This window comes from Phodopus roborovskii, unplaced genomic scaffold (genome assembly GCF_943737965.1).
Source record: "Phodopus roborovskii unplaced genomic scaffold, PHOROB, whole genome shotgun sequence".
Classification (NCBI taxonomy): Eukaryota; Metazoa; Chordata; class Mammalia; order Rodentia; family Cricetidae; genus Phodopus; species Phodopus roborovskii.
In genome coordinates this window covers 83,952-109,960 of record NW_026125363.1, presented here as the reverse complement: position 1 = coordinate 109,960, position 26,009 = coordinate 83,952, and the positions used below count along the sequence as shown (strand labels likewise).

The window sequence follows — 26,009 nt, the reverse complement described above, 5'->3', positions numbered from 1 at the left end:
AACAGTGACCGCTGACTGAGCCATGTGAAACCTCTGGTGATTGAGTCTTGTTCTGATCCCCCTAAGTACACCCATCTTAAACCCAAAGAAAACTTTCTGAAAGAAAAAGTTTTCATGGGATTCCTAATAATACCAGGTCCAGAGTGGCAGACCCAGCCTTCAGGAAGGGTGGGAGAAACTCATTATTCACATGAGGGTGAGTCCAGTGATTGTCAGCCTAACCTCTTACCAAGAAACAGGTCAGCTCCTAACCAACGGCACAGCTACACATGAATGTAGCCAACACTCTTCATTGCCATGGGGCAGGATGCACCCTGGGACCATTTACTTCCAAAACTGCTTGCTCCACACTCAGTATTTGAAGTGGAGGAGAGAAGACATGAAAAAACAGAACACTTCAGAGGCCAGGGTCCAGGACACAAACATTTTTCAGTAAACATGAGATGGCAGAGATAACAACAGAACAGAAGAACCCGGAACTTCAGGTTTGAGGAGAAAGACCGTAAAATTGGGAAGTTCAGCTCTTAAAGCAGAAGCCAGCTGATGGAGAGCAGTTGATAAGGAGTATTGATAAAACAAAACTGCTACTATTGTTTATTTATAAAGAAAGGAAGAAAGGAAGGAAGGAAGGAAGGAAGGAAGGAAGGAAGGAAGGAAGAAGAAAATCGATGCTCTGAAAATCCCAAGGCAATACAAGGCAAATCTCAAGCAGACAGAGAGAGCTTCTTTGCTGGCTATACTGCTCACTGCATCTATATCCCCTGTTCTTATTGGACTGACCCAAGGACATGTCAACTAGAGTGGAAGCCACCTCCCACAAGCTCAGCTCTCTACATCATCAATCCCAATCCCGTTTCATCTGTGTCTCGTTCTTCATGAAATAACCTTGGGCTGCTGTAATGGGTTACTTAGGTAAATTATTTTAATTTGCTAGTTGGTTCATATGGACTTATTTGGGGGGAAATTATACATTAATAATCACATCTTGGCTATTTGACAATGACTGAGTCATTTAATATGTTTAGGCTTCCCATTTCCTTCTCTTAATTAAAATAATGGGGTGAATATAATATCAAAGATACAGGGTGATGTTTCAGTTGGGGCTGTAGTGAAAATCCAGGCAGGCTCCCAGGGGCTGTTTGTACGGCAAGGAAGGAGGGATGGAAGAGTGTCTGAAGGAAATGAACATAGCAGCCTGGGAGACTGCAAGCTGAGCATAATTATTACTGCATCCTCCAGGGGGGAAGGAAGAGCCATGCAATATGTTCCCGAGGGGCTTGGGCTTCCTATTATGTTTATTAATCATCTTGATGAAAACGGAGAGTCTGCATTGATTAAATTCACTAATGATCCTACACTGAGCAGGGGAGTAAATTCCAGAAAGGATGGATTTATAAGGTAAGCGTTAATATTAATCAACTCGTCTTCACAAAATGGGTAGCAATAAATGAAATAGGATTTGCAGTAGCAAATGGCAATGAGGTGCCCGTGGGGGGCAAATATAATGAGGCCAGACCCAAGCCAGGAAGCAGTTATTCTGGAAATGGTAAGAGAACGGGAGAGTGGAAAATGAAGAATAAGTTAAAAACAAACTCTTGAGGTGGATCACAATCTTACTCCCAGTCCTCTCGTGACAGATGTTAGAGAGTGGAGCCACAAGAATGGCAGTTAGAAGCAGCCAGGGAATGAAGTACGACATCTATGAGTGAGGGAACTGAGGCCCAGAAAGGCTAGGGGTTAGGAATGAGGTCAGAGTAGGAAAACCCAGAGTAGCATGTCCCTTCTTCACTCAGTCCCCCATGTGGTGGCAGATGATGACTCCCTCTTAAAGCTTGAGTTTATTCTCAGAATCCTTCTCAGCACTGTACTGTGTTCTCTGAATACTTAGCTATCTCTAACTTGGACCACTGAACTACACACAGACAGAGCCATGGCTAAAACCCGGTTCTGACTTTGCCTACTGCTGCTTCCTCACCCTCTTAAGTTCTACAGTGTCAAAAGTCAACATCAGCTATAACTTCAAGACTCAAGCACTCAGCAAACACCACCGACTTCTTAGCCAGGATTCGGAGCTTGGTCTCCACTATAGTCATCTGAGTTTTCTTGATCCATATTCATTTACCCCCACATTTGTTCAGGTTGCAGTATAGAGACAACAATGAGAAACATCTCCAGTTTCAGACCAGTGAGGGTTGTGTACCTGAGAAACACACATAAAACACTCCGTAATAGGAAGCCATGGAATACAAATAAATGAAGCTTCTGTCACAGGATGTGACAAGACTAATGAGTCTTGCTTTTCTCTTGAGGCACAGAGTGAGTTTTATCTGCACAAACAAAGTGTTTTTGAGAGACGTCCTGTGTGTACCAGGTCAGTTTAGTTCAGCTGGGGAGAAAGAGAGGGAGAGGAAGATCCACCTCAGCAAAATTATGAGGTAGGTGAGTCTGTCTACTTTTCAGTTCCTTATACTCCTCTTTCAGTTCCTCTCCCCAGGAAGCTCATGGTGCTCTTAACACTCATGTGTTAACACACACGCACACACACACACACACACACACACACACACACACACACACACACCAGTGCTGTCCGGCACTGAACAGGAGTTCAGAGCAGTTTTCTCAGCCTCCTCGCAGACACAGATCAGTGCTCTACCTTTGAGTCCTTCCAGCAATCCTCCTTCCCCTGGAAATGTACCTAATAACATCAGCTCTGACTCATAACTACACATGCTAATGGTTCGCTGCCCAAGAATTTCCGGAGGACCCGCCCTGTAGCGCAAGTGAATGAATTACTTGAGTAGAAACTTTTAGCATATGCCTGAAATAAATTTCTCCTTAAGTATGCTGTCCAAATTGTTCTTGGGTCTTGTAAGAAGTAATGTAACCAGCTATAACCACAAAGTCCCCTATGCCAGTCTAATTTGATAAGCATCTTGCAGCACGTAGGGTCCTATCACACCATGACAGAGTGTTAAGAGCTTGGGCTCTAGAATACATTAACCTAGGGTTCACCCCATCTCAGATGCTTACAGAGATAAATAAAGCACCCAAATGTTCCAAATATACATCTTTAAAGAATGGATTTCTTGATAGATTTAACTAAGAGAATATATAAAAGTCATCTCGGATGGTGTTTAGCAAAAAAAAAAAAAAAAAAAAAAAAGCTATGTATAATACCAATCATTTCCTTTATCCAATAAATACGCCCCTTCATCCATGGTTGCTACCCATTCCCTGTTTCTTGTCATGTATGGTACTTATTTAATTTGCCAAATAAACCAGTCAATTTGATCACAAATAAAAATAGGTGCAAAACAGCTCACATGCCCGGGAGATGCTCAAATTATTAGAGATACTTACTATCTGTTGGCTAATGGTTCAGGGATGGATCCAGGTTTCATAGACCCTAATATTATTTAATTTTAAAATCTTTTAAAAAGGAAATAAACAAATAAATTCACACATAAGCATGGCAAAATTATGCTGATGGGGACCTTTTTGGGCCTAGAGATGAGGAGCAAAAGAGGATGGATGTGTTTCAAAAGATCAAAAGGAACAATCTTATGATACACAACTTGGCATCTTGACTGAGCTGTAACATGAATGCTAACACTGCATAAGACCAAACATAAACAAATAATTATACATTAAATTCATAGGCTGAGAAAGATGGTGCGTCATCAATGCCAATTTTTTAGTGTTAAAATTAAACTGTAGATTTTGCAAGATGTTGGCACTGGGAGAAACTAGGTCAAAGAAAGATTGGATCTCTGTTTCTTTCCACAGCTTATATACCTGCAATTATCTGAACATAAAATGTGTACTCTAAATAATTAGATAGGAGCTGGCGAGATGCCTCAGGAAGTATGAGAGCTTGCTGTGCAAGTGTAAGGGACTGAGTTCAAATTCCCAACACCCATATGAAAGCTGGGCATGGTTTCATAGGGACCTGTTGAGGGCAGAGGTGTGAGAACTTCTGGGGCTTACTGCAAACCAGACTAGCTCCAGGTTCAACAAGAGACTCTGTCTCAAGGGAACAAGGTAAAGAATGACAGAGCAGAATTTCGATGTCTTCCTTTGTCCTCCATGAACACACACAGTGCGAATACCTGTGTATCTACACCCATGCACATACAGCTCATGTGCATATATACAATATGGATGGAAGGCCTGGGAAGGACTTGTGCTAGGGAGACAATGGGACAGCTAGGCTTCCTAGAACACACATGTCTAGTTAAAGACAAAGAAGATGGATGAAAGATGAGGCAGAGTAAAGAATAAGCCATTACAAGACCTGAGTGAACATGTGCACTTTCCAGGACTATCTGCTTTTACATACACATCAGGGACTCACCCACATAAATAGGTTGACTCCACTCGCCCCAGCTCCCAGATACTCTGCAAGATGAGCTCACAGCTGCTCTTACTTGAATGGAATATGTAGAAACCTCATCAATTTTTGAGATGAATTTGTTGGTGGCCAGTTTTTCCATCTAAATGGGAAAAATTAACATTATAATAGTGCCTAGCCATATTATTTATGTGGAAAACCAGCTTGAGGAGTCATGTGTACATAATGTGACTCATTGTTTAGCAAGTAATCTAAAAATCAACAGGGCATAGTCATGAGTTTATTCTACACTGTTCCAGTATGAGGTCTCGGCAGTTACCCTGAGGGAGAAAGTGATCTTGTAACTAACATATATAAAATGGTCAGCTGAAGGGCTACGTGAAGCTGTGTAGACAAAATAATGTGTCATATGGAAAAATTGGAGTCACCTTCAACAGCATACATAATCTCTGTTACCTTGTCCTTCCACATTGGTAAGTCATAGTATTAAATAGCATGTAGTTTGTGCCTGTTCAGCCCTGTCCAATGACCACAGCCTGTGTCGGCTCTCTGCTCTATTGCCTGGGTGGTCTTATTAGCTAATATCCCTGTACTCACTTGGCACCCCTCACATCCACCTTTCACACTGCTGCCAAGATGACATTTCTACCCTGTAAATGCTACTTTTCTCCATCCTGTAAGATTCTTTGACAACGCTCATTGTCCATGGCGGTAGTTTTAAAGTAGATTCTCTTTGGCTTTTTAAAAAAAACCTCACGGTAGAGTTACAAATCTAGTGCTAGCCTTGTGTTGGGCCAGCTCACTCACTACCACTTGGCTGAAGGAAGCTTGCACTCTCTAGCCGCGGTGTTATTCCTTTTCCTCGCACACCCCTAGCAGACACAGTGTGGTTGTGGACTGGTACAGGTCAGGAAGTGCCATTTGCTGCTCTATGATAAGATCAGTGCAGACAGTGCAAGCAGTTTGGAAATGGAGAGCCGTTGGACATTGCTGTGACATCCAAGCCCATGATCAGTTGGCTTGCATTTTGCACATCTTTGGCTGTGTTTGTTTTGTTTTTCTAGTTGATCCTTTTTAATGTATTTTAAGAACTACTCTCTTTTCCTCAGTAGGCAAGTTTCTGTCTGATACCCCACCACCACCCCCTAAGTTGCATTCACCTCCTTGTTGTGGAGGCCAACAAGGCTATTTTCCTCTTCTCCCTTCTATACTCTGTTGATCTTCCCTATGGTGGGGAGCCTCTGATACATTTGCCAGAGCAGAACTCATTTGATATGTCCATTTACTTTTCACTTTATTTATTTTTATTGTATTGGTGTGTTGCCTGTATGTATGCCTGTGGAAGGGCACCAGGTCATCTGGAACTGGAATTACAGACAGTTGTAAACTGACACATGGGTGCTGGGATTTGAATCTGGGTCCACTGGAAGTGCAGTCAGTGCTTTTCTTAACCACCAAGCCATCTCTCCAGCCCCATGTTACGTTCTTGGCGATCATTTGAAAGCAGTGTGCCCCATGATATGGCACATAATTTAAAATTAAGAAGACATACTAATAAATTTATTTCAGACCAAAAAACAAAGGCCTTATTTCTCTTTATGCGTTACCCCAAGAAACTAATTGTAGATATTGGTTAAATTTAAATAGATGGTGTTTACTGTGTTCCTGTTAATTATTTTTACATTTATTTGTTTGTGTGTGTACATGCATACCACAGCGTGGGTATGGGGCAAGAGAACAACTTGACGCTGTCTCTTCTCTCCATCCACCTTGTGGGCTCTAGGAATTCAATGCAGGAAAGCATGCTTAATGGCAAGGGCCTTTACCACTGAGCCATCTCACAGCTCCTCATTTATTTTATGTGCAACAATCATGACTTCTATATTTCTTCTTTAGCTTTTTGACTCTGAGATATTATTCATTTTCTTTTTCCAGGGGAGTGGCCTAATTACCAATAAAATGGGAACCATAATTATGCAACAGTTATTGTGGACAAGGTTTAAAACAACATAAGAAAACTCCATGGGTGTTAAGATATGCCCCCTGCACCATTGTCAAGCATGCAGGCCAGGAATGTTGAATAGCCATGCTGTTGTGCAACCTGACTACAACACATTTTCATCTTACATGTCTGGAGTTTCTGGTTGGGGATGTGTCTCATGTTCTGCATGCATGAGCCTCTCTATTCAATTTCCATCACCCAATGATCAAAAATTCACAATCTGAACATTAGGTTTCCATTAGACAATGGTTCCTCATTTTCCATTCCCCATTTCCTAGCAACCATTGTGCCATCTTCTATTTATATGTGTTTTACTACCTTGGTATCTCATGAAGGCAGAATAGTGTGCTATTTGTCCTTTGTGATCTGCTTATTTCACCTTGCTTGCTGTCCTGAGGTTCATTCATATCATAGCATGTATCAGAATTTCCTTTCGAAGACTGACTAATGTCCCTTTGTCTATATTAATATATACTGCATTTTGTTTTTATGCATATTCTGTAGGGCATTGGGTTTTTCTTGTTTGTTTTCAGGAATCTTGTTACGTAGTCCAGACTATACCCCTGGCATTCCTCCTATCTCAGCTTCCCCTCCTGGGTCCTGGATTCACAGATGTGTTCCACCAAACCTGGCTCTCTGTTCATCTGTTAATGGACATGGGGGGGTTGCTTTAGCTGCTTCAGCTTTTCACAGGTGGCTACTGTGAGTTATGCTGCTGTGAGCACATGTGTCCAAATATCTTTTTGAGACCCTTTTTTGAAATAATTTGCATGCATACCTAGAAGTAGAATTATAGGCTCTTGGGATAATTGTAACTTTTGGGAAACTTGCCTTTCCATTTTGCCCAGTAGTTGTATCATTTGTAGTTGTTGTAAAGCTCTTACAAATGGGTTTTACTTTATCCTTGGTATTATTTTCAACTCAAACTATGTCCTTTCAAAATAAAAGTACTGTAGGATTTATTTCTGTAATACCCTGGGCAGGTGTAAGTCAACATTGACTCTGTTGATATTTAAAAACACCAGAGCAGTCACTACTGAAACTTTTAAATCAGCAGCTCTCAATCTGTTGGTTGCAACCACTTTGGCAAACCCTCTATATCCAAAAGTATTTCCATTAGGTTTCATAACAGTAGCAAAATTGCAGTTATTTGGTGGTAATGAAAATAACTTTTTGGTTGGAAGTCACCACAACATTAACTCTATTAAAGGATTACAGCATTAGGAAGGTTGAAACCCACTGTTTGAAATGCTCCACAGATAATGGTGTCTAATATGGAATGCTGGAATGATATTAAAAATTACCTGAAAGTAACCATTCTTTGTGTTGTAAATTTTCAATTCATAACTAAAGCAATGGACTGGAAAGGCAGAAACTGGTTTCTCCCATTGGATATAAAGGGAAGTTTCTTCAATTCCAACTGTGACATTCATTGGAGGATTCACTTGATCTAGGTCATAGAAGGAGAGATAGGTCAGTGGCAACTTTGTAAAACCAAGGATCAGGGCTGATAGCCCCAACTTACCATTTCTAAGATATGCTTTTTTTTTTTCAAGGTTTACCATTAGGTCTCAATCAACCAATCTCAAAGCCACAGGAAGTGAGTCGCTTCCCATGAGGTTCTTGGTATGGCTTGCTGAATGGATTTACACATATAAAGAACAGAAATCACTACTCCAAGTGGAAGTGGTTGATTGACACCTTTCCCCTGTCAGTTCGATGAAAAGTATACCCAGCATCCCTTTACCTTTCCAAGTTAGACTGTACTAATGGACAGAACATGGACCGAGGGCCTCATCTCCAGTTCTCAGCAGGGGCATAGCTCTGGGTAAATCACTTCTACTTTATGGCTTCAGAATTTTTTTTTTTTTTTTTTTTTTTGCTAGTGTTGTTTTATCAGACAAAACAAGAAGCTTTGCATAAATAGAACAGATTGAGCTAAATATGTTTTTACAGGAGTAAAGTACTTCAATGCTAGCATCAGGACCTGAATTTGGATTCCCAGAACCCATGGAAAACAGTTGTAACCCCAGAGCTGGGGGGTGGTGGTTGGGTAGTAAAGATAGATGGATCCTAGGACCTTATTATCTAGCTAGCCAGCCAGTCTGGCAAAAATGGCAAGTTCCAGTCCAGTGAAAGTCTCTGCTCCCTACAAAATAAAGCAGAAAAGCAATTGAGGAAGATATTCTGATGTTTATCCCAGGCTTCTGAATGGACAAGCACACCTACAGAAATATGAATATAGTACACATACACATTTTTTTTAAGTAAAAGAGGAAGAAAGGAATGGGGAAGGAAAAAGGAGGGTGGAGGAGAAAAGAGAACTGTGGGCATATTGTTTAAACGTCTAGAGATGAGTCCAAACTGCCACAAAGAACCAATGAGGATTGGGGGGTTAGCTTTGAAAGAAGAAACAATGTTGGAAAACAAAAATGAGTATCTTTGGACTGTAGAAGGACCATACCTTGAGGGAAAGGCTCATAATTGTTCTGAGTACAATCTATTACCTGTGGACACACATTTCATGAAAGCAGCCAGAATAGATCAGCACTGCTATGACTTTTCCTGGTGCAATAAATTCTCAACTAGAGAGAACTCTACACTCAAAAGGATACTTTTGATATGTGATTTGGTCACAACTCGGAGGGGGGCACCCACAGGGAAGATACAAGTTAGAAAACTCATGAATAGAAGCCAAGAATGCCACTAAACATCTTCCCTTGCCCAGGATAGTCCCCTACATTACCAAGTCAACCAGCGAAACATTTATGTAAAGTTGGGATGCCTGTCAGTTATTTTTTTTTTCCATTGGTTTTATGGCTGTTTAATATTTGAAAGGACCCTTTCCAATGCCAAGATTGTGCTATTTGATTATTCTAATGCTGGGATAAGTCTGGCTTACCAATGGCATGTGGAGTGAACAACTGATCAAAGGGCTTGATTGCAGCATGCTTGCTTGAGCCATTAACATGCACTGCAAGCTGCTCAAACCCCTTGCTGTTGATAAATGTCCTGGGAAACCAGCATGCAGTATTTCTGTTCAGTGTATCTCTGCTGTATTCTTGACATTCTTCAGTCCAAACACCAAACCTAAATTGGAATACCCATGAGTTTTTATAAGGGAAGAGGGAAATGTATAATTTGCATAAGTAAAAATAGATACTGACTGTTGGGAACCAGCAGTCTGCTGACTCCTCCCCGACAATGGGCAGGACGCTCATGGCCATGTCATCACTACATCAGGCTTTACCTGGCTGCTCAAGGTTTACCTGGCTGTGCAGGGGACTCAGTTGCACATGCACATGTGCCCCTTTTAAAGCAAGCACCCCACACACCCCCTCTCCCCTGCATTCAGTTGGCCACCAGCCACCCCCCTTTCCCTCCCCTCGCTCAATAAACCCACGTGGGCACTGAGTCTCGTGTTTGTGTTTCATAGGCAATAGTTGTATCAAAAGAACAACACTGACCTATAGTACAGGAAATACTGTGTGTCCTCAGGGGCATTCTTGCCAACAAGCCAGGTGCAGCCGGAGCGACACTTGGTACGGCCTTAAGTGGGTGTGACTGCTCAGGACAGTGTTTGTGATGCAAGTTAAATTAATAACCTAAGTTCCAGAAGACCCTAGGGGACCACAAATAATAAGAACGTAAAACATTGCCATGATGGCTTATGAAATTTGTGCTTTTGCTTGAGATACTATTGATTGTAAGTCACCACAAACATCCATTTATAGAAACTCATTTGCAAAGGGTGAATTTACTGGAGAAATGGAAACTAGAACTATAAAGCCTGTGGTTTTGACATAAAGGAACTTTTTCAGCTACTTAGATGAAGATATGGGGGTGTGTCACTGAGACGGATGTCTGAAAGTTCAAGTCTTGTGTCATGTGTCCAACAGCTTTAGCACTCTAGTGCTGTATTTGTCAGTAGCTGACTGGGAGGCATCTCTCCACATAATGTCTAGTTTTTCTAGCTGTAAATGAGGTTAGGTCAGGGAATCTCTCCAGACTCTTCTTTCTTCTTGAGTCATATGAGCCATTCCTTGGTATCTGTGTCTCATGAATTACATGGTTTACTGCTCAGGAGATGCATTTTGGAAATATCCCAAGATCTTACCATTATATTAGAGATCAGTGTACCTTAGCTTGGCAGTGTCCCTAACATACTATGACTTAAAATCTGAGATTTCAAATGTTTGCTTGCAGTGGGCTTCCCCAAATTATATTTGCGCTACCCCAAGCACTCTCTCAAACAAACTTGCTGTTGTTCCTCAAAGAAAGAAAAGTGTACTTGGGGCTAGGGTCAGGAAGAACAAAACTCCCGAAAAAGGAAACCCTAAATGATGGAAGGGTGTTATGAGCAGTTCTCCCTCCAGCCTGGCCCCACAGCCGTGTCAGCCCCCAAATAACACATAGAGACAATGTATTATATATAAAGTGGGTGGCCAGTTACTAATGTTTCTTATTGGCTAGATCTACCTCAAATATTAACCCATTTCTATTAATCTAAGTGTTTTCACGTGGACTTGGCTTACTGGAGAGAGGGTCTGGACTGTTTCTCCCTCAGGTCTCTACATCTTAAATGTCCTCTACTACATTTCCTAGAATCCTCCTTGTCTCCTAGTCCTGCCTATCTTGCCTTCCTATTTTCCAACAGTGCTTTATTCATTAATCAATAAGAGAAACATATTTACAGAATGACAAATCCCATCAGAAGGGGTTTTATTTTTCATAAAGCAGCTATAGATTAACTTTTATCACTGTCATGAAGTGTTTTTTAATGGACAGAGGAGAGAGCCTCCTAATGCCATATAGAAGTTGGAGACAGAAAACTGGTTAGTTTGCTATATATATATATATATATGTATATATATATTTTATTTTATTTTTTTTCTACTTTTTTATATATTTTATTTCTTCGTATATATATATATATGTGTGTGTATGTGTATATGTGTATATGTATATGTATATGTGTGTGTTATATGACTTAGACACATATGTAACTATAAAATCATGTCTCTGTATTTATGTTGTTCCAGAACTTTCCCCCCCATACTAAAACCTTCAAATGTTCCAGTCTTTTATATGATGCCATCTTGCATATAATTTACACAGCCTCTGGTCTTGTTTAAATCCTTTCTAGCTAACTTGGATTAGTAAATACTTGTTAGACTGTGCTACTTAGAAAATAATGGCATGAAACAATCTGCTCATGAGCAGTATGAATGCTTCAAGAGGGGCTCTTGATCCACATTTAGTTGAATCCATCAAAGTGGGAGCCCATGGACACAGAACTTCCCCCCTCACTCTCTGTGTGCATGCATGCATGTATACATGTGTCCACACACTAAACATCCACATAGTCTGTGTCACATCAAAATAAGTCAGCGCTTTCCCAGTTCCAACTCAAGAAATAATTCAGTATGAATTTTCACTTGGTTAGTGGCATACATACAACTTGATTAGTGTGAACATGTGCCGGGGGTACTAGGGGGAGTAATTAGAACTTTAGAAACTTAACACTGAAAGGAATATCACATAGAGGAAGCTCTGTTATTCAGTAGAGGTAAGATAATGGCTAAATGCAAAGTGCACAATGCCCCATATTTATGTTCATCTCTATTCCCCAAAGTACCTTCCTTACGTGGGGGCAAGTCTGTTGGTAACTCACTGGAAAATTATGAGTAAATGCAAGCATCTTGTGTTGTTACCAACACAGTTCAGGAGGTTTCTGTTTGATAAAGACTTTGTTCTGCAGCCCATGGTGTAGTTGGGAAGTGGAGAGCCCTTTCTGGTTGAGGCCTCTGGGGGAGGTCTTTGGGGAGACGTCTTTAAAGGGGATGATAGTTATACCCTTGCCTCCCCTGACCATAGACCGCTACCACCTGCTTCTGGAGTGATATGCTGTGTTGTTACATGAACTAAAAATAGGCCTGACAGGTCATGGGTGGAAATCCCCACCCAAACCAGAAACGAAATAAGTCTATTATCTTACATATTTGTTATAGTAAAAAGAAAGCTGACTAACAACACAGGAGGCAGGATCTTCTTATCCAATGATGTGGATTGGAGAAAGACTTGCAAAATGTTCACAGATATGGAGTTAAGATGTATATGATTTAGGAAGTTGCATATCCTAGGATCCAATGGCCTACCCCCTTTTTCCCCTCTTGTATTTGTGTATTTCTGTGTTAAAATGTTCAATCAGAGCTATCTCTGTTTATGTATACCAGGAAGTCCAGCTTCCACAGGAAACCAGTGTAGATACAGGGGTGTGCTTGCAGAGGTGAAACAGGTGGACCTGGATTGCCTGAGAGCTGTGGTTAGAATGGGGGTGCTAGGAAGGCGTTTGGAAGGTGTGGTGCTGGGCTAGAGAAAAGAGGTTTTCTTTCCCATTTTCAGAAGGGCAGAATATGAAATTTAGATGCCCCATGTCTCCTTTACCTGGTGAAGCTTTGAGTTCAGCAGAAACCCAACTGCTGGCCAGGAAAGAGTTGCTTCTCCATAAGATGCTCCTCACATTAGCTCCAAAGCCATTATGAAGGGGGGCCACATATTTGCTTTCAGTCTTCCTGGTATTATACTAAAATAAAACACTCTAGTCATAGCATATAGTAGAAAATAACATTAATCAAATAGGCCTTTTACTCCACTTTGAAAATGATAATAAGTAAAAATGAAGTAATTTTCTTAGAAAAGAGGCATTGTAATATTAATAGACTTTCTCAATGACACATGAATATATTCCTCTTTTCAGAACAAAACCATATTGTAATTAAATCTCAAGTCCCCTTTGATTCTCATCTTTCATGCCAGTCTCCTCTCTAGGAGCACTTCTTGACAGAAAATTCTTTAAAATTTCATGTTTACTCCCAAATTCTTAATACAAAGCACATATCCTTTTCTTTCACCTTACTACAAATGTGTTACACAACAGATGTGTTAGCATATCTTCATTATAAATCTGAAAAATAACTCAAGACCTTAGGATATAAACATAGGTAGTGAATGACCTTGGCCTTCACCTTGGATTTTCTGACCCTATACTGTACCTTTCCTTTACCATTTTGATCACCACTTTCTTCTAGTTTTATTGACATTTTAGAAGATATATAAACAGTACTATCAAATGCATTACACTTTAAACGCTGGTAATTAGTCTTGGAAGATGACTCAATTAATAAAGTGACTGTTGTGTGAATACGACAACTTGAGTTTGGGTCCCCAAATACATGTAAAATTCAAGGCACATGACAGCATGCAGCTGTAACCCCAACTCTAGGGGTAGGGCAGAGGTAGGTGGATCCCTGATGCCTAGTCATATTGATAAGCTTGCAATTCAGTGAGAGATTTCTCTTAAAAACAAATGGTTTTGGAAAGGGATTACTCAAAGTGTCATACCCCTACATATACACCCACATGAACATAGACACAGACACACAGTCAAAAGTTCATAACACACACATGTGCATCCCCCCTCTCTGTCTCTCTCTCTCTCCCTTCCTCTCTCTCTCTCTCTCTCTCTCTCTCTCTCACACACACACACACACACACACGAGGGAGACAGAGAGAGACAGGGGGGATTTTCCTTGAGATAAAGACTTCTATGCTACTGTTTAATTTTGAATAATATGCATGAGTTCTATTCACTTTACAAATCTTACTGGTAACACAAGAAGATTTTTAGTAATTGGCTGTACTTTATCAAGAATTTCACTTCATGAAGAAAAATGCAGTTTAAAAAAGAATATTCACTCTTAGTAGTGATTGTCATCAGAGCCAGAACTTACTTCATCTTTTTGTGGAACATTTATTTTCACATGATACTGTAGATCAACATTCCTTTGCTCTTGGTCAGGATTTGGGTCCCAGTGTAAAAGAACTTGAGCTAATCCGGTGGCTTTAATGGTAAAATTGACAGGTGGTAGAAGTAAAACTAAGGATTCAAAAAAAAAAAAAAATGATACAATGTTCAATTGTCCATAAAGACCACTTTTTATATATGGTGCTGGGGGTGAAACTCGGGGCCAGTGAGTGTGAGACAGGTATTTTATCACTGAGCTACATTCCCAGTCTTTAAAATATTTTAATTATTTTATTAAATAACATACTGATTTGCTGTGGCTTATTAGAATATATGATACAGAAGTAATTTGGCAAAAGTTTCTTTAAAATTATTGCTAGTTCATTATCCAGTTATTACCTGTAACTGTAACATGGTTTTATTGAGTATGAATAATCTACCATATTGTTACTCATTAAAGCTGTAGTTTTCATAATAAGCCCCACAACCAGTGAATGGGATATGATAACAATTTCTGGAGTTGAAATTCCCTTTCTTTCATTTTCACAGTAGTATGGAAGATAAATAGAGCACACCAGAGGAGCTGGGGGGGGGTATATTGGACCTGAAACAGTTGTCTCATGGACGTCTAGTTTCTGCTGCATAAAAGTACCTTCTTATTTGTAAGATCAATGATTCACAATGTAAAGTGTATTTATTTCTCATTATGAGCCATAGACTAAAGTATTTGAATAGAAAAAAGGATTTGCCTTCAAAATAAAATATTTCACTTCATTAAGGACTCAGTATTTATTGTAGAAATGCTATAAAACACAACGAGCAATAAGAAGAAAGTAAAAAAAAATAAATTCACATCTTATTTTGTTATGTTTTTCTGGGCGTATGTTTAAACAATGTCTTAAAAATTTTTCACCCAAACAAGGGAAGCACTATACATTGTGAAACACATAATTTTAAATTTATTCATTTACTAAATTATCAGTGTTTTCCATTGACCTTTACAAGCCCTTCATGACCCTGCACCTGTGTCTGACATGCAAGAGTTTCCAGGACTGTCGATGTAGGTCACCTTTATTCCAGCAGTCACTGGCTACCATGGCTTTTCAAATCTAAATTATGTAGCTAAACCCCCAAAGTTCATTGCTCCAGCTCCACTGTGTACAGTTGAGCAGCTTGGTGATTATGTAGACAGTGGCTATGTTCAGGGCAGTACCAAGATAGAATATGGCCTTTATAGAGAGTTCTAAACAGAGCTGGGCTGGTGCCATCAGACAGTTTTCTCCATCATCATACAAACCCTTAGATCAACAAGTTTCAGGGGAAAAAATGAAAAGAAAAATGGTAGAAGTTTGTTCTTGCTTCTTGTGAGGCCTTTCATGAAATTCCCAGTCGAGGTGAGGGTTCTAAATGTGGCCTCCAGAGGCTGCTTTCTTCCATGTTGCACATATATACTCTCAGAATTGAATTTCCTACTGAAGCGTACGATTTACATTTCTGCCCACACCGCTTTCTTAACTCTCAAGAGTTTATACTGTTTTGTAACAATGTCCCAATTGAATATTTGTTTCAGAGAAAATCCCATTACCTTTTTTATAATATACTTTAACAAAAGCAAACATTATTAGATAGAAGGTCCTTACCCTTTCTGTCAGAAAGTAAGTCAGCTTGCAATATTGCCCAAGCCCCCCACAAGAATTAGTAATGTAGGCAGCATGATGGTCAGATCCTATGGGAAACATGGAAGACAAATTCCAGATCATCAGATTGTCATTTCTAAGGAAAGCTGACAGCTACCTTTTAACATAAGATCAGGTCACTTAGCAACTGCTTATGATCTCTTTTGCATGCTGGGAATGCAAACATAAGGGGCTTTGCCCTAGGGTTGTAGAATGATGGTCTGTTTGGATAGAATGACACGCCAATCAATAATTAATTGAGAATAAATAATTGAGACATTGCCCACAGTGTGAAGTGTCTGGGGCACAATAGGTGTGAAGAGGCATCTGATTTGACTAACAGAAGGTGAATTAAAGTTCATAATACACACAAGGAGAGATTCCACTAGAATTTCACTGAGCACATGTGTAGAGCTAGAAGAAAAGAAAGAAAACAGGAGAGGATTGGTATTCAGGACATTAGAGCAGGTCTCAAGATCGAAAAAATTCTAAGCAATTCATAATAAACATAAACACTATCAGTTTCATTCATGTGTTTTTAAATTAGGGGCTCGGTGGTTGAGTTTTACCTAGAAATCCTAGGTTCAACCCCACCACCCTTTCCCTTCAAGTCAATATGACAAGAAACTTACATTGATAACAATTTGTAATGTAAGAAACATAAACTTCCTTTTAAAGTCCAAGATAAATGTGTGGTATTTTGAGTTTGGGGGGAAGATGATTTACTGTCTTAAGGACCCAAATGAGAACAGGACAGGAGAGGAAAAAGAACATGTTCACACACTTGGGAAAAGTGTAAGTATTTCTCCCTTCAGAAAACAACTTGGCAATGGGATGAATGGAGAGAAGAATGTTAGGCTGAGTGAATGAGGAGAAGCAGACAGTGTCAGCCCTTGAGTTCAAAGGGGGAATCAACAGCTTCTGTTGGGACCTGGAGATCAGAGATCTGGAGATTTTTCCCAGAGATCTACTGGAGCTCAACTCTAAGGATGAAAAGTATGTATGGCTTCCATCTGAGCTGTGCCTCCTCACTTAACAAAATAAGACATTATTTGTGTGTGTGTGTGTGTGTGTGTGTGTGTGTGTGTGTGTGTGTGGTGTGGTGTGGTGTGAACTTGGATCATACCTCAATCTTCAGGCCAAAAAAAAAAAAAAAAATTCTTTTGCAGCTTGATAGTAATTCAAATGACTTACAGGGCTAGGGATGTAGCTTAGCTGAATAACCTTGCTTAGAATATGGAAGATCTTTGTTAGACAGCACTTTCCCAATAAATAATTTCTTATAAATTAGTAAGAAATTTTACTTAAAATTATCTAAATGGCTAGACGTTTTCAAAGCCTAATTCCAGTGCAGGCAAGACAGAGAACTTCATTAAATGGATACGTTCTAAAAACTAATACTTCATTATTTAATCACATCTTACAACATCTTACTTAACATATTGCTATTACTGCCCATGTTGGAGTAATAACACAAGAGCCATAAAGGGACAGCATATAGAAGTAATTCAATTCTTTCGTTCCTTCTTTTCTTTTCTTCCTCCCTCCCTTCATCCCTTCCTCCATTCCTCCTTCCTTCTTACCTTCCTTCCTTCTTTCTCTTTCCTTTTCTTCCTTTCTTTCTCTCTCTCTCTCTTTTTTTTTTTTTTGTTCTCAAATAAACTTATCAGAGTTATGCCAGTTTTCACCAAAATAATCCTGTTTCTATTTCTGTGACACTCCCACCCCATATAAATGAATTTTTATACTGATCATGATCATGATAATGAAAACAGAAGCTGTAAAGGTCTTCTAAATTTTCAACAAGCCAGACTTTTCATGAGCAAAAGGGAAGCATTTCTAATGCACTAAGCCTAAAAAGCTCAGTTACAATGAATGTGCCTAGTAACAGCAAAGATAGAGGCTACTCAAGTTATGAAAGCTCCGTCTTCAAATGTCAGCATTTCCTGACATGATGTCTAATTTGCCCTACCTTCACTGATTTTCATTAACAGGAATTCTAGGTCGGGGGGGGGGAACCCTCAAAATTAATACCCTGTAGTGACTTTTATAGACTGATAGAACAGGAAGTGTCTAAACACAGTGCTTGTAAAAATAACAAACATCTGTTTATCCTTTGCAATTAAATTGTTGAAGTAAATAATGACTCCGTTGAATATCTCAGTGGGGGAGGTAATTGAATATTTTATATCAGTAAGCACTCTCTACTAGAATTTACCTTGTAGTCTGATTTTATAGCTGCTAAAAATAGATTCTCTTTCAAGTTTGATCACTCAAACATTTTTTTACTAAGTTTTGGCCATTAATGGCACATGTTTTTTTGTATCTCCTAAGTTTTCTATGGAATAAGCAACATCTTTGAGAAAAAAAATCAGTTGTCCTATGAACAACACAAGGTGCTCAGATAGGCCACAGATATTTCAAAGTTAGGCAGATAAATTCCAGCAAAGGCTGGATATTAGTGGAGCTCCAACATTTGACTCTGTCTTTCCTGTGATTAGCAGACTCAGTTTCCCCAAACACTTGTATGCTTGGTCTCCGTGTGGCTGTTTAAAGCACATAAGCCCTTGGTAGGAACTGTCATCTTTGGTTAGGGATAAAAAAGATTCAAGCTCTTTGGTCTATACATTGAAAGTTACACTATTATCAACTGAGCTGTAAGTCATCATATTAAAATATAGTTAATGCAGTAGGTTTTTTTTTTTTGTATAATCTCATGATGACAATATACCTACCAAATTTTTTTTCTTGGATATCAGCTAAAATGCAACCCAAAGCCATTACATTGTTAAATTAAGGTGCAAACTAAGAAGAATAAAATAAATCAAGATTGCCTATCTACAATTAGAAATACATGCTCTGTCTTTGAGGGTACTCCAGAAAGAATTTCATCATGTGACAGTTCTGTGAGTAAACTTAAAACTCTGGAGTTCCCTCCTTGAAATTTAAAAGAAAACAGGCATACAGTCTCTCTCATGACAGATGTTTCTAGAAATTAAGTTAAATCTGGCTTTAGCCATTGATGATGGACTTCCCCCATTGTTCCTGAGAATCAGTCAAATTCTCCTGAAGTTCAAAAATAAAATTTTCCCCTTTCCATTTAATTTTTCTTCTGCCTGGAGGATTCATTTTATAACCAAAATTATGTTGGTAGCCCTATTTTTAGATCCTTTGTGGGTGACTTGTACTAACACCTAATTCCAAGTACAACCTGAGTAGCAGAAATTGAAAAGCCACTGGGTGGATTCATGCTCTTTTAGATTATTGCAAAGAAAAAATTTCTTTCTCTTTTTTAACCCTGTACAGCATAGTCAGCCATGAAATCCAATCTGGACTTGGGGGATGAATGCATAAAGGTTATGCTTAGCTAGGTGCATTGTGTTACCTCCACAGTGAAAAACTGGACATGCTCATAAAGAATATAAATGAGCAACAGGATGACACGTGCAACACTTTATGTTTCCCACTACTATACTTCCAAATTATTTTCTAAAATAGTCCTAAAATGTCACCCTCAGGTTCAAGTTGTGGTCACAAACAGAAAACATTCCATAAGTCCAGATGCAAATAGCTGCCACCCTAATATTCTCTATAGAGAAAGTGTTTGGTACAAATATCTCAATACTTAAATACATCGTGCCCATCTCATTTGGCACTAAGCGTTATTCACATAGACGCTTCCTCATTGGTGGACATACCTGTCTGTGGACGATCCCGTCAGTTCCACAGGTTCTCAACATTAGAAGCAGAGAGGACCACAGCTGTCGTGTCTGATTTCCTATCAGAGCCCCCAAACCTAGCACTCTATCAAGTGCAGCACACGTGCCTATTAGGTTTGGTCCTGTAAAGAATAGAGACAAGCCCTGATGGGTGAAGGCGGGTCTGTTCAGCATGAACAAAGGGACAGCTGAGATCGGCTGTGGGACTGTGTGGGGAACACCTAGCATGCCTGGCTCCGTGTGTGCCTTACTAAAAAATTCCCCACATTGCATTTTAAGTAATGTTAAACAAATGAGACTGTATGATTTCCAAAACTTTATTATATTTCAACATGTAAGCTTTTAATAACAACTACATAGATTTATCTCCAGACAACTACAGAAAGGAACATTTTAACAATAAGCAGAAATAGCAGGTAATGGAATGTTAATTCTAATTCATTGATTCGTTTTTCCTGTCTTTCCCCTTCCTTTTTCTGTTTCTCTTTTAAAAAATGCTTCCTTTCCATCCATTCTTTGCATGTATATAGAATATATATCTTCCTGGCTTTAGGTAACTAATTAAACTAGTGAGTATAAGGGCAAGGAAGATATTTCATAAACTTTTTGTACATTTTAGGTCAAATGAAAACGTCATGGATACCAAAGAAATTTCAGCAGAAACCAAAAGCAAAAATGCCTTCAGTTATACTATGACATCATTTCCTTGTTGTTGTTTGTCTCTGAATTTGGAATGTCTGAAATTAACTCTGAAACTTATTCATGATACTAACTAGGTTCTGTAATCTATTTTTGAAACTCATATATTTTTGAAGAGGTCTTATCACTAGATATATACTCCTTTTAATTTTCTAAGGTGTCTACAGAAGCAGAACACAAATGTCTTCTATTTCCAGGGCACTGACAAAACTTCAGATGTTACTTTAACAAGACTCACCTTGGTGTGAATGAGCGCATCAGACACAGAACAACCGCCAAAAATAGAACCGCATAGCCGGGACCTGTCCAGTGAGTTTCTTTGAGTTTGGTATCTCCAGTGTTTGCTCTGTCCCTGCTGATAACAGGGCTGTGAAGCGTTCTGTTTCCTCTTTTCTCTATTGAAGCATTGGCTATATGCTTACGAATTATTATTTCTCTTTTTCTGGCCCTCCTTTTTTTGGGGGATCCTAGGTGTGTCTCCAGACTAGTCATAGAAAACACTATTTGTGTGCCCTACCAGCCGTCCAGTGAGTCAAGGGTTTGAGTTCCACTTGCTGAGAAGTGAGGGTGGCTATGCGATGTAAGACAGCAGCTGTGAACCTTATCTGTGGGTGCAGGGTTTGACTTTGTGGCTGTTCTTTACTCTTTCATCATCAGAGCTGTAATGGTGAAGAAGTCACAGGCAGTTTCCCTTACAGTGGAAAGGCCACTGACTGCTCTTTGGAAGGTGGTTCCCAAGAAAGCAAACCCATTAAAGAGGAGTCACACTGGACTCTCAGCGACTATTATAAGACAAAAGGCTTGTCTCCTCCAGACAGTCACAACCTGCTAACTCTGCAAGTCTCAGCCCCTGAGGGTGATAGGGTGCTGCTTTTGGGAGTTAGAATATTTAAGCTTCACTGGGACCAGAAGCCACTGTGTGTGGTCACTATCCCAACAGTAGGCTTATGTGTTGACAGGTTGCAGGGCCTGGCACATGGGCAGTTCCCTCCACCCAGAGCCTGGCCTGCATTTCTCTGGCCCTCAGACTCCTGCTTTGTTATTAAGTCTTGTGCCCTTAAGTGAACATGTGGGGAGAAGAGCACCTAGGGGTCTGAGTGTAATAAATTGCTAGCATCTGTCTAGCTTGACCCAGCTCATCCTTCATGAGCCCTGGCACTGAGTTCCCAAGGCACAATTAACATACTTTCCCTAGTACCCAGTAGAGCACCCAGCCCTTGTTGCTGTTACAGTTGATACAGATGCATTTAGATTTTCCTGGCTCCTGCTTATTTCTGGGCATTTCAGTCTGGGGAATTTTGAGCTAAGCGACTAGCACAGACTCCTTCCCCCCCCCCCCATTTAATTAACAGCTTAGAGTGGTTCTCAACCTTCCCAATGCAGCTACCCTTTAATACTGTTTCTCATGTTGTAGTGACCCCAAGCCATAAAATTATTTTGTTGCTACTTCATTATTGTAATTTTACTACTGCTATGAATAGCAAGGTATATATCTGATATGCAATTCCTGAGGGTCTCAAGCCACATGTGTGTACACAAGAACTGTGTTCAGTGCATTAGTTGAGCCTGATATTGTTAGCTACCTCTGGAAGGCCAGCTGCAGGCTCAGCTGTAGGAGTACCTGGAGCAGGAATCCTGGTCCCTAGAGAAGCTAGAACAGGAGTCTTTCAAAGATGGGCAGCCATCCCTTCAGGGCAGACAGAGAGGCCATTGTGGAGGCTAGATCAATGTTTCTGTTTGTGAGATAATAAATGTTGAGTCCCCTGAAGGAAACTTCTACACGGCTCAGCGTCCACACAGTGTGGAGTACAATACTATGTGTGTTCTTGGGGGTTCCCAAGGTAACTGCTTTAAACAGTTGCCAAAGTGAAACCAGATCAATTATTATTTGTTGAGCTGAAAAATGTGATTTTCCTTGGGGAAAGAAGAAGTGAGACAAGAAGCAGAAAAAGCTCTAGCTCTTTTCTGAGAGCTGTCCAGGAAAGTTTAGGTGGCGTTCCAGCCATCTGCTTTTAGGTGGCGTTCTAGCCATCTGCTTTGCTCGTCCGAGTCCTGTGTATCTTAGTGTTGATGTAGCATGTCCACCACTAAAGAACATTGAAACTATTGATTAATCACCCTAAGAGTGGTATTTTGTATTTCAAAAGGCTGCTTTTAACATATTATATATTTCTTACATGTGTTTACCCAAAATGCATTTGCAAAAATTCAGATTTGCACCATGCCAGACCCTCTGAAGACTTTCAAAAATTATTCTGGCTATGCCCCTGTATACCATTTTTTTTCTAAGGAGATGGTTTGATGTTTTAACTTATGACACCAATACAAAGCACAAATAATATGCTCATATTTCTCCTGTGTTTTCCTGTCACCTCAAAGGAAACGAAGAAAGGCAAGGATTTGCATAGTTTACATTTTATGGCATCAGTTTCATTCTTTAAGATAAAATATGTGTCCAAAAACATAGTGAAACATTCTAGAAGAATTCACAAAATTAGTTTTTTTTTAATCTGCCTCATTCCATAAGAAATGAAACAGTGAGGATTTAGCAAATGGCATAGGTGAAATCTGAATTGTAATTACATGGGAAGCAAGATGCAATGGCTTCCCCTGAGCTCTGCTTAAATGCACTTATTAGTGTAATATATAGACCAAGGTTTATACAGAAGTGACAGAAATGCATTGTATCTTTTCTTACAATTGGAAAAGTAATATAGGGATGGGTGAAATAGATACAGCTTCTCAAGCTTCATTCATGTAAATATAAGATAGGTGATTATGGTAGGCTTCTTTATGTGTGTGTGTGTGTGTGTTTTTTTCTTTTTAATTCAGGGTCTTATGTACCCTAGGCTGAAAACACTCATTGTGTAGGCAGGCATGAGCTTGAACTCCTGAATCTTTTGCCTCTTCTAAGTTGTGGGGTTTACAGGTGTGTACCACTATGTTTAGCATTAGCAAGAGTTTTTGATTAGTACCTATTATAGAAAAAGCAATAAGAGAGTGTACACATGTGTGCATGCACACGCGTACACACACACACACATACTTTCATAATGTCAGTTTTAATCATATGAAAAATAGGAGGAAGGAGAGATTATCACTAAGTTGTAGGTGTCTTAGCTATTCACTCAGAACAGACACTATGTCATACCAGTGGTCATCAGTGAAAGGCATCTGTTTCTAACAAGCATGTCTTATTTTTCACTGGAGTCTGGCTTATTTTACATTCAGCTCCAGATCACACAGTGAGTTCAGGTTTAGTTAAGGCATCTCAGACATTTGGAACTAGGACTACTCCAGGCATATTCTTTTTACAATGACATCAAAAGTGCCAAAGGACAAGATCCACCATTTAAGCTCATGTTGCTTATGTGCTCCGTGGTATTCTAAGGCCCAGATCATATAGCAGAATCAAGCCTACAATCAAAAGTCTTAGGCCCAAAGTGTACTCTGTCATCTGCACTTGTCAGGCCACAGACATACAGGTCAGTGAAGAACTGAGAGCAAAAGAATCCCACCAGGATTCATATTTCTTTTACTTTATCATGTGTTTCTCATATACTACAATTTTTTTTTTTACAAATGCTCGAACAAAATTTACTTAAAAATATTGGAGTCACACTGATCTACTTTAAAAATATTGAACACATACTAATCAACAGAACAGAACTGACAATCCAGAAGTAAACTCTTAGATAAATGATCAATTGATATTTTTGCAAATAATTTATTTAGTATGTGTATATAGGTGTGTGTGTGTGTGTGTGTGTGTGTGTGTGTGTGACTTCAGAACTGCCTTGGTCATAGTGTCTCTTCACATCAATAGAATAGTGACTAAGACCCTGAGCTTGAACTATACAGGTTTTTAAAAATGAGTCACAAAACTGCAAGTAACAAAAGAGAAATGGGTAATCTGAGATTTCACCAAATCTTGTTCTTAGAAAAATCCCTCCAACTTTTTTAAAGATATAACACAGCAATGAAAAGAAAAATATGTAAGTTGAAACTCATTGAAGAATTTGAGCAGATATATACCTATAAAATGTGCCAGTAGCCAATATGCATATGAAAAAATGCATTAGTCATGGGGGATATTCAAATCAAACCACAGAGTGGCAACCTCTTTATAACCCACTACGATGGCTAAGATACAGGTGGTAACAAGTGTGGATGAAGAACTTCCAATATCTTCCCTAGGGATGTAAATTGTGTCATCCAGCTATCCCAGGCAGATACCCACCAATAAAACTGAATGTGTGTGATCATATAAAAATTTATATGTGGTAGATTAGTGAAGCCCTTAGATCTTGTGGTTGGCAGCTGATACAGAAATTCTCAGAGAACAATTGTCCATGGAGTGCTCAGGCATAAACGAGGCATCTGTATCATACCCCTTATGCCCAGGTCTCGGGGACCATCATGGAAGAGAGGAAAGATTAAGAGCCAGATGTGAGGGAAGACTAGGGCAAACGGTGTCTTCTGAACATGATGGGACCACTTCATTGATGAACTCACAGCAGTGATGGTTTTCTGCATAAGACCTACAAGATCAGGCCAATCAACAGTCCAGTATGGAATGAGGAAGGTGTATGAACCCCAAACCTTAGTCAAGGAACTAGTGACTCTTGATGTGGCTTACAGAAGGGAGACTCAATTTTCTTTAAGGTTGTGTCCTCTTGTAAGGCAACTAGAAGTCTCCCTAACAAAATTTGATCAGAATCCCAGGAAGGGGAAACAATATAGCAGAAACTCATCTTGTTTCCTTGAAATTAAAACTTGTTTTTGTGCAACAGAGACTCCCAGAAGCTGAAACTTTCCCAGTTTTTTATCCACCAGGCCTATCCACCAGCCAGGGCTTTACTCTGCAAGTCAGACGGGAAATCAGCCTAAATGTATGAAACTAACAAATGAGCTGGAGGGATGTCTCAAGGTCAGGAGCTCTTGTTTCCACTACAACTGCGTTGGTTTGTGTTCACACCTGTACCTACATAATGAGCCGAGTACTATGATGGTCTGTGTTCCCATACCTGCACCTACATAACTGGCTGAGTGAGGTACTCCATGTGCCTGCAACCCCAGGGCTGCAAAGGTTGGAGATAAGAGAATGGCTGGGGCTTCCTGGCTGCTAGCCTAGCTGAAAAAATTCAAGGTCTCAGGGAGAGAGCTTGCCTTAAACCACCAAGGAGGATACCCAACAATCTCCTCCAACCTATGCACACCCAAAATATACATATTACAGAGAAAAGGAGAACAAAAGCTGTTCAGTTAAACACTGTATTAAGGACAAGTAACATTTTGTCTCAGTAAAGAAAGAAGCTCTGTGCATCACTATCTTTTGCTGTGCACATATTACTGTAGTCCCATAGACCTGTTTTATAGGCAAGTAAACTGAGGCTTAGAGAATTTACATAGAACAGCTTCTTTGTGATGTTTCCCAAATTCACATTACTTGGGATGGTAGTAACCTTTGTTCTAAAATGCTATAGTTATTTTAAAAGAAGATGATAAGTTTATGACTTGGACTGAATATTTAGTTGTTAATGGCCGGTGAGTAATTCTTCCTGAGAAACCCCTGATGAATTCCCAATTGACTCTGTATGTTATCTGATCCACGAAGTCCTCTCTTGCCTCCCTGTTCCTCACTGACTGCTGCTTGTAATTTCTATTTTGTGCTGCTACTGAACTGATACTGATGTTTGTACTTCTGTCCCCACTGCAGCGATGGCTGCCGGTGCCATCAACCATCTCAAAT

General features: G+C 39.7%; 1 pseudogene; it reads right to left on the bottom strand.

Annotated features, from left to right (window-relative positions):
* LOC127214521 (interleukin-5 receptor subunit alpha-like) overlaps positions 1-26,002 on the bottom strand; it is a 39,083-nt pseudogene extending 13,081 nt beyond the window's left edge.
* Positions 26,003-26,009: the final 7 nt, after the last annotated feature.